At 35.9% G+C, this 14,871-nt stretch overlaps 1 long non-coding RNA gene across 1 annotated transcript in view; it reads left to right on the forward strand.

Annotated features, from left to right (window-relative positions):
- Positions 1-14,871, forward strand: part of LOC106108189 — a 37,422-nt gene that overhangs the window by 12,129 nt on the left and 10,422 nt on the right. Inside the window, exon 2 of the long non-coding RNA XR_001225906.1 lies at positions 8,436-8,480. This is a non-coding gene — a long non-coding RNA (uncharacterized LOC106108189). The remainder of the gene's footprint in view (positions 1-8,435; positions 8,481-14,871) is intronic.

Here is a 14,871-nt window from a genome sequence, read left to right on the forward strand (position 1 = left end):
CGCAGCCCGCAGCTACCGCGCTGCTAATTTTGCGGAAAATCCGCGGCCACCGATGTTAACAAAGCTAATTTACTGCTTAGGTACATTAACATGCTCGATATTGTGATGTTAAACTCTACTAAACAATGAAATATTAAGCCACAATGAAATTTTCAATCAAAAAAAGGTCAGTCACTATTTGTCTATACCACACGTTGTCTATAAAAAATTGAGATAACATTCTTAATACATATTAAAATAGAAGTTAAATAAAATCATTGATTTATGAAGTAACTGCTACATTAATACTGTAATTATCTCAACTTGAAGTGTGTTAATTCTTTAGCGAATTGATGTGTGAAGGCGAAACCAATGTTTAACGGTACTTCATACAAGTACTGCTTACAAGTTACTTCTCAGATTTTATTAAGATATTTTTATTTGTAGTAATTCTGCTAGAAGTCTTCTTCATTGTGAAAAATTTTATATACCAGTCACACATAACACAACATATGATATTAGCTGTTGCTCTCAACTTCGCCCGCCAGTAATTAAAAAAAATATATAGCCTATGTTACTCACAGATAAATTACCTTTGTAATGGTGAAAGAATTTTTAAAATCGACCATGTAGTTTTTGCCTATTTCATTGCATACAAAAATACAAATCTTTCCTCTTCATAATATTAGTATCGATGATCTTGTATCACGTGATACGAGCTATGCGTGCCTTCAGGCACTCTTAAAACTAATGCTTCATTAATCTATTATCCTCGGTGGATCTATTATATCAAAAATAATTATTAAAAGGCGATTGAATTTTATTTTCAATACAAAACATCCTTTAGTAATTGTTTGTATAAAATCTGCCTGTCTCATTCGAGTCACAGGCGTCAACACATATCTTAAAATCGTTATGAATATTTGACGTTCAGTCCGTACGTTCGCAATCTGACAATAGCATCTCTCGTGAAATTTACATTTTACGATTTGAGAGGACGAGACGTCATTAAAATTTTATAAGACCCATCACATCGCGACGACGGAACGACGACGGAAACTTAATCGTCCGGCATATCGACCGCTTTCTTACATTTTTAATGGAATGGAATCTCAAATTGTGCTAGTTGCGGTTTGATTGGTGTCTCGATGACAACAATAAACACGTATCAAGTGCCTGGAGTGCCTAAGAGATCTGAGCAGTTTTGATTAGGAGCTGTAAGTTGTTTTGGATGATTTTGTCATGATTCCTTATTACTCATTTTATATAAATTTCAAGAATAAAGACACACATATGTCCGTGAAAGTCTACGGGGTGCAGCTAACAATAATATGGTATTACTTGCAGTAATTTCTTTGGTTCTCAAGGTCGCTGTTTCCGCCGTTAGTCTCCCTTGGCGACGCCCGATCATGAAAATATATCCATTATTACTTTGTCACTTAAATATTATATTAAACTAGCTTTCGTCCGCGACTCCTCCGCGTGAAATTTTAAACAAACTAAAGTGAATAGCCTATGTTTTCTTCGAGACTATCCTCTACATCTATACCAAATTTCATCGAAATCCGTTTAGCCGTTTAGGCTACAAACTCTAACAAACATCCATCCATACATCTAAACTTTCGCATATACGAGTATAATATTAGTTTGAGTATGATTATTGATGTTGTTAAGGTCGTGTCAAGTTACTTGAGACGTATAAAAGTTGTGACTGTAATGATGTAGGCAGATGCTCTGATATGCAAATGTAAATATAGTTCATAATAATATTCCTCGCGGCTATGATTTGTATCGAACTTAATTGGCGATATATGATAATATTCTATTAGGTAACTCGCTGCTCATTGATAACGATCGATATTAAAATATTTTATTGATCATATTTTGAAATATTCTGTCACAAATACGTGAATATCAATTTGGTTGTTGATTTTGTTAATTATCTTTATAACCTTGTATGAGTTCAATATTCTTTTTTTCAATATGACAATTTTAATGGAACAGTCTCGAAATATGTTGCTGTAAAAGTTTTATGTGTTAAATTATACAGATTAATTAAAATTTTAGTGTGAACATTGACGTAAAAATAGATTGTATTCTCAACTTAATAAATAATATTGTATTAATGAAGTAGAAAAGTAAACGCAGGGGTTGTTCCTCTTCAGCTAATCGTCGTACTTGTGACTAATCTGTTCTTCGTCAGTTCGGAAGGGCGCGCGGCTGACTGGTGGTGAGTCAGCACATTCCGTACGCGCTCGCCAATGCCGCTGGGCTCGCAACAACGAACTACACCTGGATTTTTACAACTATTCTATATCTCCTTTAAATGGTTTTTATCCTTCTAAAGAGTTATATTTAAAGAAATGACATTTTAAAACTAACTCCAAAACGTATGCTAGACTAAACCAAAGTTTTTTTGGTATTGCCATGTTTAGCTTTAGAGGTTAGTTAAAATATATTTTGATTACTTGCAACTGAAAGCAGTTTCCTTTAGGGAACAAAGTATTTCAGCTTCATAAAATCGTAGAGTTATTTGAATGACGCTACATAATAAATTTGATTTTTGCACTATATTTAAAGTGTACAATTGAATCTATTTTTAAATTGCATATAGAAGATCACACACAAAGGAATTTAATAACGATTATGATTGTACCATCTGTGGCAGATTTAGAAAAAAATACCGTGAAAGCAAAAAGGCGTCGTCACTTCGCGTCAAAGCGTCACTAGTCAATAGGTGTGTAAGTGCGAACAGAATGGATCCTCCCGGTGATACATCACGGGGCCCATTTTCCCAACGCCGGGCTTTCTGCTGCAAACAACATCATTTGTTATACGCATTCAGCGCTGTTTTTTGTACATTGATGAAAGCTGTTAATAAAATCGCACTTCATCCCTTTTTGTCGATCATCGTCACTTAGCCGGCTCGATGTTTTTACTGTAACCATCATTTCTGATACATAATTTGGGACATCGACAATTTATGTGTTTCTCACAAATTTACGAATATATTATTAGTTTATCAAAACTCATGCCAAAATGTTACAATTGTATTTATTTGAAAAGGTTATGTAGCTGATCGTGAAGACAAAGCGAAATGTAAAGTCTTAACAACTTCCAATTATTACATAATTTATTTACAATATATTTTGAGTTGTGCGGCGTAAAAAACATATTAAATTTTTTAACTTTTCCATGCATATTATATAAAAAGTTTAATGCGATACCATCCTTTCCCGCGCGTTACGTGGTCACCGTGGCGTTCAACAGGGCGCGCAGTTTCCGCAAGTCACGGCCCTCGCTCTCCACACGCACTACGAACAAGTGTTTGTCTGCGATACTTTACACAACTACTGAGTTCTACCTTCATAATATATTGTTATAACGATCGTACTCTACATTTTTAAACAAGTTTTACTAGCTTATTATTACTAAATATTGAAAAATAAAGAAAATATTTGGTTGACAAATTTTTATTTCATTTCGCAATTCTTTGGGAAAGTAGCTTTCCGGCTAGTCTTACAGTGATCCTTAGCTAGAAGTATTGTAGATAGTAGTGAAGTGTTAGTATATGATAGATATATTAAATAACAAACAATTGTTAGCTTATATACAATAAAATAATTAACTTGACTTTATTATTAGAATGAGTGATATTTGACGTAACAATTATTGGCAAAGCGCTTGATGTTCAACAAGCGATTAGGACAAACATTGTAGAGATCGACGACTTGACTGCGTGAGCAAATTCGAGGCAATCAGCTGACGTTTGTGACACTCCGACAAAATTTTATGACCCCATGCTTATGAACGAAAACAAATTGAATTAGCAAATAAGAGCGATTCGGTGAGTGTCCAAAATTGACGGGAAAAGGCTGATTGTAGTCTTATTTCTATGCCTAAGTAGGCTTTACATATTTATCGAAGTAATCTCGATAACAACGTCTGCCAACGGGCCAGAGAAGTTTGTCATACTATACAATAATAATGACGGTGCGGTTTGCTGAAGACGTGCTTTGACGGCTCGAGTTACTATTTGTTCTCGACAGATCTGTTTGTTTTACGATCGAGTTTCGTCCGCTTAGACGTATTATTAGTTTAAGTGTGAGCATACAATCTACGGATAAAAATATCAAACATTAAAGAAATCGGTATTGAAATTATTGTCAAAGAGTTTAGTGGAAAAAAGTATGTGAGTTATTGATAAAAACGACTCGATTTAAAAAGTTATTTGTGTGCAATAGAAAATCATTGTAGGGGCCGCGTTGCACAACAGTTTTAATTATAACAAAATAAACTATTGTAATAAATGAATAATATGAATTAGACACTGTCAATGAGCTATCATTGCAGACATGTCGGACTATCGGCTATTCTTGTTTAATTGCTGTTTCATTTGAAGATTATTTGAAAGCTTAATGAAACAGACGATTTAAAACATTGATTCAATGATAAGGCTTACACTGAGTTGATCTCATAAAAGAGTTTTAATCTCTTTTTAATGATAATTACGTTTTTAGAGAGTATCGTTAATTTAAAACTTAAAGCTTACGATGTTTATCTTGCTAACATCTATGAATAGTATAGTTTTGTGTTAACGTAAATATGTTCATTTTAATTTAACCTTTCGTAATTAGATTGTACTTCAGATGTTAAAGAGATTGGTTAAATTGAAAATATTTGTATTACATTACTACCTTTTGCTCGCGACTTCGTGCGCATGAAGTTAAAAAATACAGTAAAAACTCAGAGATAACGTAGCTTTTTAACGGTGCAAAAATTTTTGACGCAGGTCCAGTAGTTTTTGAGTTATTCCAATAGAAAAAAAAATCTAAAATTCCATAAAATTAGTATAGATTACTTTTATTAATGTATAATGTTTTAACAATTATTGGATATTGAAAATGCCAGCACATTGGTATCGATTTTTTAATTAAAAATTGCGTCAAGGCCATAAGTGCAATGTTTATGTATGACGAGTTAATTAACTACAAGTGTCACGTTATCACGCGGCATCACGCGCTCCGCTATCACGGTGTCCCGCCACCAAAGTGCCGGTCACGCTCCGCCGTCGATCATTGTAATTCCTTTGAGTCGACAGCGCTTGTCCATGTCCTGCGTTGCCAAACAAAACAGCTCTATTCCTTTTGTCACCATCAAATTTTAACGAGAACCTAAAACAAAAAAAAAAAATAATAATTGAGAAAAATCCTCTTTACCTAGATGTTATTTACTAATTTATTCTGTTTTTCTTTTCTTTATTATTTTACGAGGGTGTTATTAATTTTCATTAACTATACACAGCACTTTAGTCAATTAGACTTTATTAGTATAAGAAATTAGACATGCTCATGTGTTTAATGTACAGGTAGGAATACCGCGGCCCGTAGCGGAACACACTCAATGCAATGACAGCGCGCCGACAAAGCGGCCGACAGCGCAGCTCCGATCACTTCTAATTGTGTGATTTGATACGAAAACGCTTTGTTAACCGCGAAGAAATCTCTATCGCATCATAATCGATACGATAGATACAACAAATTTATCTTTTGTCCGCCTCGCTCGTTCGTTTCACGACTTTTAGGAGACTGTAGGGATGTACCACGCCACCGCGACCGACGATTAACAACGGACATAACATGAAATTTAAAAAGTTATTTTCATTATGATTTAAGAATAACTAGTGGTAACTTGGGTATTGCCTGTTATTTACACTTAAATAATACGATCTTACTTCAATAATTATTTACTAGAAGATTCTTAGACTTAAAATATCCAGTTGTATTAAAATGGAGAAGTCTCGACCGTCTCTATCATAATTTAATAGAACGGAACAAAACGGTGCTTTCTAGTTTCGATAGATTTGCCTTTTTGTGTTATAATTCAGAATCGTCTGTGACTCCGCGGTCCTGATCTTATTTGACGATAAACATAAATTGCTTTCTCGTTACTCGGAAGTTTTAGGAAATATTCATATCTTAACTGATCTGGGTTTATAATTTTAATGAGATGAAGAGGTAAAGAACTGTATAGAGTGACCACCACCCACAGTTCATCAACAACGGAGCTGCATACGTAACTTTGTTACATGTTTATTTAAATCTTACAAATGCTGAAAATGTTTGTGAGAGTTTGTTGCCTAAACTGCTGTACAGATCTCGATGAAATTGGCCATAGATGTAAAGCATAGTCTGGGTGAACACATAAGCTACTTAACTTATATTTTTTAATTCGCGAACGAAAGATATTAATGCATTAATTGTCGTTGATTTAAAGCAACGACTTCACAATTCAGAAGCTACCGCTTTATCAAATAATCGATATAGAGTTTATTTTAGCTGTCATAAGGTTGGATGTTTATTTTTGACACGAAACAAAGTTCTTTCAGCCACTGATCTGTTAATGGTAGGTAAAACTAGACATGATTTACTACAGATTGAAGTTCAAAATCAGTGCGGAGACTCGGGAATCGAATCGCGGAAGGTTTTATGGCGGTTTTACGAGGAGCTCCCGGCGCCCGGCGCTTCGCCAGGAATTAATTAAATGTGCAGTTCCAATGCAGAATGAACGTAACTTTAATTAGTGACATGTTTTTTATGTATGAGTTATTGCTTATTGGACCGCTGACTTGACTCCTGTATTTTTATGACATGTCTGAGGCTGTTTGTTTTTATAATATTTTGACATAGAATACAGGTTGAAATTGGACTTGAAGTAGATCATTTAGCTACTGTTTTTCTGTTAAACATTCATTGAATACCGCATTTTGTTAGCACAAATAATTAACAATTCACAAGTCCGACGAAAGTCGGTTTCAAAAAACTTGTATTCCTTGATTGCCAACAGGGATGTCTTTAATGAACATAATCTAATATTAAAAAAGTTAAATCTAGTAAAAGTTTTTAATGACTAGGTACCTGTACCTGAAGCCGGGCTAAGGTTGAAGGGAGGTATTTACGAGTTGTTTGCTAGAAGATTTATGGTGGTGTTGCGTGACAGTCGCCGATAACTGCTGGGGGAAGGGGAGGGGAGCTGTGGTGCACTGGCGAAACAAATCGACCGGGATTACGTTATTAAATACTTGATTATTATTTTTACGGACATTCGCGAATTAAATTTTCTGTGCTGTTCGGTCCTCGGCGTTTTAGTCATCATAATCTTTATAAAGAAGAACTCAGAGGTACCATTCTTAAGACCTTCTAGATTTTAATAAGAAGAATTTTCATAAAACATTATTTCTGTTACAAATACTGAAACGACATTTAAGCATGGAACAGCGTCATAGATGTTGACGTCTTATTGTAAGCGGCGTTTACGAAGTGTTTTAGAATCGGTTCAGTAGTCTGCCGTATATAATGTTGATCAGTCTAGATTCCCAAAGCTAGTCAGCCATGGCCACGGCCGCGGGATGTCCACTATTAGGATAATAATTGTCAGAATTCGCGTGAGCCAAATTAACGCTAACTGTAAACGACAGCTTTATTGTTGTCTCAGCAACTTTATTTGTTTTATAAGGATCTTGAACTTTCTCGTTTACGATGAATCATTCATAAACCCATATGGGGTCGCATTTAATTAATTTGAAATGTTTTAGTTATTTCTTGATACAAGTGAGACACATTCTCACTAAGGCATCAGTTTATTTATTGATGCATAGTTGTATTTAAATTTTGTTTTGTCTATTTGTCCGATTATTTTACGAGCTAAAGATTATCGAAAATCTTTAGTATTTTTAATACGTTCATTGATTAAATTAATTTTTACGACTTTTTAATAACTTTAAAACAAAAATTTATTTTAAATTCTTCAGCGAAGTCAGAAATAAATGCAACGTGTTTGGTGCTTCTAAAAATTTTACGACCGATTTATCCCCTAAATGTCCGATAGCACCGTTAATGCTTGAGTTTTATTGTTTTTTTATCTATATTTGGTTTGATAATAAACATAAAAGTTTTCTAAATATTTGTTAATAGGATAAGCAACACAATGAATTGGGCTTCTGATTTCTCAAAGATGCTGTCAAATTAGTATACTCGATGTCTCCCGCGACTTTGTGCGGAATAACCATAAGATTTAGTAAGTAGCCTATGTGTTCTCTCAGACCCAGACTATGTGTTACATCGCTGGCAAATTCCATCAACATCCGTCTAACCGCTCTCTAGATACCTTCTAATAAACAATAAACATTCACATCTTACTTCTTACTAATATTATAAATGCGAAAGTTTAGATGGATGGATGGATGTTTGTTAGAGTTTGTAGCCTAAACGGCTGAACCGATCTCAATGAAATTTGGCATAGATGTAGAGGATGGTCTGAAAAGACACATAGGCCACTTATTTTTGCTTTTTTAATTCCACGCGAACGGAGTGGCTGGGGAAAGCTAGTTTATAATACAAGTAAGACTTACATAATATATCTATTGCTCATGTTTTGTTAATTTTTATTTCTTCCAGATCTGGATGCTGTGAAATTGAAGATGATATAGACCGGTGTAAAACGTAAGTTCTTTTAAAAAATTTGTTTTTATATACGTGTTGATACTAGGTGTTAGTGTATGTTGTGAACAGACGGACATTCGACATTTACCACTAATGATGATGCGTGGTGCTATTTCCAGGTCCGTTAAGGTTTCCTAGAACACTATAAATATTTGCCGCGTCTTCGCGCGACGAGAGACGCGCTCTTTCTATTCGGGCGAGACAGATTGTGTTGAAAAACGAAAAACTACATTTAACTATTTCCATACACCTAATAGTTAAAATAACTTCTTTTTTCTCACAAAATCAGAACATTACATAGATTATAATCAAACATAAAATAGCTTTCTCACCAAAAGAAATATCGCACCTTTTGGGTATTTTAACATAGTTTATAAACGTTCATTGTTGAATGTAAAATATTCACATTGTCTATTGTCAATTAAACCACCAGTAATGCAGGTAAGTCCTGCAGACGTGTGTAATAGCGCTGTCAGAGTCGTGGCTGAGGCTAATTGCTACGCGACTTGTGCGACATCTAGCGGCCGCTCAACTATTCATGCCACATGTCCATACACGTCTCATCTCCGAGTATTTCAATCCGACAATACAATGTTAACGTTTCACTGTGGATCTCAGGGTTGTCCTGCGACATTGTCGCCTTAATCAGATGTAGTTTACAACAAGTTATCGTAAAATATGTTAAGTTAATAGCCAACATTAAGCACTAATCCTAACATACCAGCAATAATCAAATCAAAAGTAAGTTTTGATTCAAAAGATTTAATTTCTAGAAATTTTCTGATCAGATATATGAATTGATAAAATGGTTTGATCTGTTTAAAATTCAATATCAATATCATATGGGTAAATAGATTTGAATAGTATAGTATCTGTCTGCTAAATACTAAAGCGTCCATCACTTAAGACGCAGGACATAAGCGCTGCCCGACGCTCAGCTAATTCTATAATAGCACCGAGTGACGGCGAACAGCACTGCTGAATTATTGAAGAGGTTTGTCCCTCAAACGACAGCCTCGCTTGTAGCTTGCAGCACAGCTTGTAGCTTGTAGCCTGTCGTAGGCTAAGTCTAATGCATTCGCTCTGAGATTGTCTTTGAGCTAAGAATACTTGAAAAATTAATATCTGGTCTTCTAGTCTTATCTTAATTAAAATTGACATTTTAGACTGTGAATATTTAGTTATCTATTGCACGGCAATATTGATGAAGTTAGGACTGTATTGGCTTTAGTTGTTTGTTTTTAAATAAGGATTACAATGTCTGCAATATTATATATAATAGTAATAATAAATCTGTAATGTAAAAACATTAATCAATGTGTCAAGCCTCGATACGATGGTTAGAGCATATCATGGTTATTTCCTTATCACGCAGAATTCTTGAACTTTATAAAATGTTAGAATTGCAAGTTGCGACAATGTACCGCAGTGAGGCGCAGGCTGAGGGCGCGCCGTTTCTGGCTATTTGTATCGTTGCCTCCTTTGATTTACCGCCAGCGCTAACCGTCCCGTATAAAAGTCAACAATTACACGGTCGCAGTACCGTATTAGACATTAATTCAGAGACGGGAATCGAGAAACGACGTCGTCTTTTGATTCATGCGTGCGCTCAACTCTCGCGCCTCCGACGTAACGGACCGTTTGCTTTCATTTGAAAAGCAACCGAGTGTTGTTAACGATAGATATGTAAATCGATTGATAGTTGGCTCTCTGGATATGAGTAATAGCAGAACCGATTGTCTTTGGTGAGGAGATTAAATTGATTTATGTGACAGTGTTTCGTCCGTCAGTGGGTTCTGGGTAATCGTAAAGTTCGCGCGGGTCGCAGTCGCCGTCGCCAGTCGCCTTCTCGTCAGCTTTATGTGGCTTGCCTTTTGATGCGACGCTAAATCTAAGCTGATTTATCGTCGCGAATTAGCATCGCGTTATTTCCTGCTTCGTGTCATGTCACATGTCATTTTTGTAATTCACTCTGATGATATACGCTGTGACAAGCTTTGCCTGGTGAAGATTTTATTGATATTTTGATTATTAATGTCGTTATTGTGGATGCCAGTATTCAACGGTTGTAATTTAATGATGACGGATGGCTTCTTGTCTTTATTACCGTAGAGATTCTAGATTATTTTCCCAACTTAACGTGCTGCGTGGGCGGTGAGGTCGAATGAAGGTTTAGATGTCAAGCGACATGACGCAGAGGCGCGGACTGTTATTGCATCACTATTACATTAAAGCGATCGATGTGATAGATTAGCAAGTGATTCACCTTAATAATGTCACAAAAATAATTCCATTCATCATACAGATTTCGACTTTATCAAATTAAATGGTACAGGTCAGAACAGTTCCTACGGTTGAAGTCAATTTATTTAAGCAATGTATAGCGATTGGCATCCGAGTACTAACAGTGTATGTCTGCCTGTCACCGGAGCCCGGACCGACTGAGGCATCTCGTTCTCGTCTCGCAAATATAACCTGTCAATCTGTTTGTCCCAATTAATATGCAGTCTCTCTCGTTCAGCCCAGATTTAGAACTATCGATTTGTCAATATTTAAATTCGAACTTGTAACCGTTTCTGTACAATATGTCCTTGGGTTGTTTTTTAATTAGTAATAAAAATAAATTGTCAGGAGTAAATATCAATACTTTTCAAACGTTTATTTGACCAATAATAAATTGACGAGAGTGGTTTGGGAATTTCAATAGAGCTGGCTCAAAAGGAATCGCTCGCGTCTTGGCGGCGGCAATCAAAGATCACAAAGAGAACGTTAATCGTCGTCCGGGTGTAGGCAGATCTAATATTGTCCGCTTTGTCCGCATTGTCGTGGCACGATCTCATTATCCAAGTCCGGACCGATTATCACTCAAGTGACCTTTTTCAATCATTTTTAATATGTTTATTTCTAAAATAAATTATTCAAGCATAGGACGCATTATTTGATATAGTATTAACGACGCGACGAATTAATATTGATATTGTACTTTTATGACAATAGATGGCGGTAGTAGTCACTAAATATGAAATAGTTACCAACATGCATTTTTTTTCGTCATATAAACCGACAAGCTAATGTTTGAATCAAGAAGTTATAACACGAAACAAATGTAGTTTGTCAGTGCGGTTTTAATTATAATTTTAGATTTGTTTTCTTGTGTAAGTGGCGTGAAACATGCTTCAGCAGTTTATAGGAAGCAATGAAAAAGGTTTTCTTGTAGTGTTAAACAAAGTAAACATAAGGAAACAATATTTAACGCTCATTTTTATATTACTTAGGTACCTGTTAAATTCTTGTTTGAATATTTAAGTCACCGGAACCAATCTGCAGATGTCTACTAAGTTTTGTTGAATAAACAATATAACGTTTATGTTACGATATCACGCATGTATCTATTACAGTTTTACTTAGCTAATCAATAGATGGCGGTTACTGCCGGTCGTCGCGTGCGCAACAACCATCCGCGTAACCTTTAACATAAGCACTTAGCATTAACTTAATTATATTTTTATCATTACATAATTGTTTGTGTCGACCACTGTATACTTGCCGCTCGGAAAACTGACGACATTTGACGTAGGCAATAGGCAAGTCACTGTCATGGCTTACATTTTATAAATACTTTCGTATTTTGATCTAGAGTGTGAATACTACTTAATTATATATATTTATTTAGGCAGCATTCTGAATTCCGAATTGTTCATCGATGTTACAGATTATAATGTTACAAATTCAACACTCGTCCTTCGAGTTGTTACGCTTAATGATCCCTAACTGCGGCGCAATCGACTTCATTAAAAAACATCGCGACCAATACAGTATCTCAGCGCAATTATAATCGAGGTGCGGGACCTCACGCGCGCTTTAATTAACAGCTGTTGATTTTTAAAAAGGTTGAAAAGGGACAAAAAATAAATATATAAATACGAAGCACTAAGATGCAATTCAGGGGAGCGATAACGCGCCTTGATAGCGTCTGTGCGGCTCAGCCCTAATGAAGCTATGCAAATTGCACGCGCCCACGCAGGCCGGCGCGTTTGTGCCTCCTGCGTGTTCGCCCCCCGATCCCTCCCCCGCACAAAGCAACACTCAAAGCCCGCACAGAGTTGTCGGGAGCGCACAGTAATCGATGCGCAGAAATTCCCAATCGATTCGTGTCTACTTCATTTAATCGAGTTTAATTGACTATCGATTCTTTATCACTCGCTCGGAAGTCGAACTGCCCGCTTATCGTATTTCGGCTTGTTTATGAAATATTTATTGGCGTTCGCAATTAGTGGACATTATCGCCTTATTCTATTGGTGTTTAACACATTTGAATAATTGCCATTTGTGACACGCAAGGGTTACTTTTTACACATTCAAAGTTATCATTAATTAAAGATATTTTATAGAAATACGACACGAAACGACATGTTTATTTACTTTTAAAAGTGACAATGATGCTCAGATAGGAACGACTTTTTTATTCTTAGGAAATTGATTGTTTTTACATCAAGTGGTTTTTGAATTTAACCAATAGATACGTTGCTTGCACAAAGTTTGAGGTTATTTTAATTGTAGAGAGGAATATTGGTTCAGCCGTCTAATTTTGAGATGGATATTTTTATCAGCACCTGTCATTTACATGTAGTGAGAAGATGTGGCGATAGGGGGCGTACGCGGCGACGTGACGTCAGCAACTGCAGCAGCCGGCAGGTACCGCCGATGTTATCACAACTGATAACGACAGATTTCAAATGCTATTTCATATATTTCGATAGCAGACGATTCGGCCAGACGCAGGTCAAATGGAACATTTCTATGATTCTATCGTGTACCTATCAAATTTGTAAATTGTCAAAGCTTCCCCAAATATTATTACTACTCTTTACTCCGAATAACAGAATGGTATCTAGATAATTTATTACAGTTATTTGCTGTGTTAATTAAATGCTTTTTAAAGGTAAACACAATTGATATTTGCGCTTTGTCGTTAACTGACTAAATTGAAATGAAGTCACGATCTCCGCTGTAAGCGGTAATCAACCGCGTTATATTCAATTGGCTCGATTTGATAAGAAGGATTTATTGGCGTTGACTGAGATTCGCGGATACCAAGCCCAAGTAAAGTCTATTCAAACACTATATTTCTAATATTTATTTATCAAGTGATTGTATAACAAGACTTCATAAACAGTGAACGTACAATGTTGAAGTATGCAGTTTGTTCAATGGCAAATAAAAATTCGTAATATTGGCAGCCGGGTGCAGTGCAGGGTGCGGGATGTAGGCGGGCGGCGACGCATTCAAGAAAATTCAGAAGCCACCGGCGTCGCTTTCATTAAACTCTCTTTCGCTCCGTACACTTTTTTCTCTCTAGAGATGTACACAGCAACCCCCCTGCCGTCTCCCCGGCAAGACCCTTAGATGACAACGGTCAACGCTTTCACACCTCATGTGTAAAAGCTTATTAATAACCGAATAAACTTAACTTTTGTATTGTAGACAGAGATTTATTCTAAGAATAAGAGTATCGTGTTATCTATGTATATCTACGTATAAATAGATCTGCTCTATGTTTAGCAATGAAAACTAGTTTTACACCTAACGTGTTGTATATTTAAAATTAAATAATTTAACAAGTGTTAACAGGTGTTACTTAATGGATTATTGAGTTGTCTACAAGACAGTACCGATGATTGAGTCGGATTTGAGTGGATCATCAAATCTCATGTTACGTAAACACGTGCTCAGCTGAGCCGGCTCAGTCGGCGCTGCGCGGCCTCCGGATATGAAGATAGCGCGCCGACCAGCTCCCCCCTCCCCCCACACATCTCTCACACCATTTATATTTTGTTCCTTGCCTTCGTTTTTTTGTTCTACATATTGTTCGGTTCTCGCTTTTTTGCATCGTGTTTGTTTGCGGAGTCGCGCTCAGATGTTCGCCGCCGATTGATTTCCACACGTTTGCCAATTCCTTACTCTACGTACCCTCGAGACGAGTTTTGTAATGAAAATATGTGACTACGTCATTTGTGACGACGGTTTATTTTTACAACAAGACATCGCAATCAATTAAGCTGATTATTTTAAATGAAGTACATTTGTTAAGATTAAAAATCAATATATACGATTATGTACGACTGTCGAGAAACTCAATTTGCAGAAATGAGGCAGGCGATTTGAATAAAAGCTTTTGAAAATAACTTACACTTTGTCAATAATGTGTATCTGCGAATGCTGTCAACTTGCAAATTTTATTTAATTCATATGATATGAATATTTAGACCCTCTCGATGTGATTTAAATAAGATACAGAGGTAATAAGCAACTATTTACTGGACGTTGCCTTTTAGATTTTAAAAAGTTTTAATTGTAATAATGAATCTTCAGAGAATGTTCAACACATTAT

Source organism: Papilio polytes, unplaced genomic scaffold (genome assembly GCF_000836215.1).
Source record: "Papilio polytes unplaced genomic scaffold, Ppol_1.0 DF821734.1, whole genome shotgun sequence".
In the NCBI taxonomy this organism is placed as follows: domain Eukaryota; kingdom Metazoa; phylum Arthropoda; class Insecta; order Lepidoptera; family Papilionidae; genus Papilio; species Papilio polytes.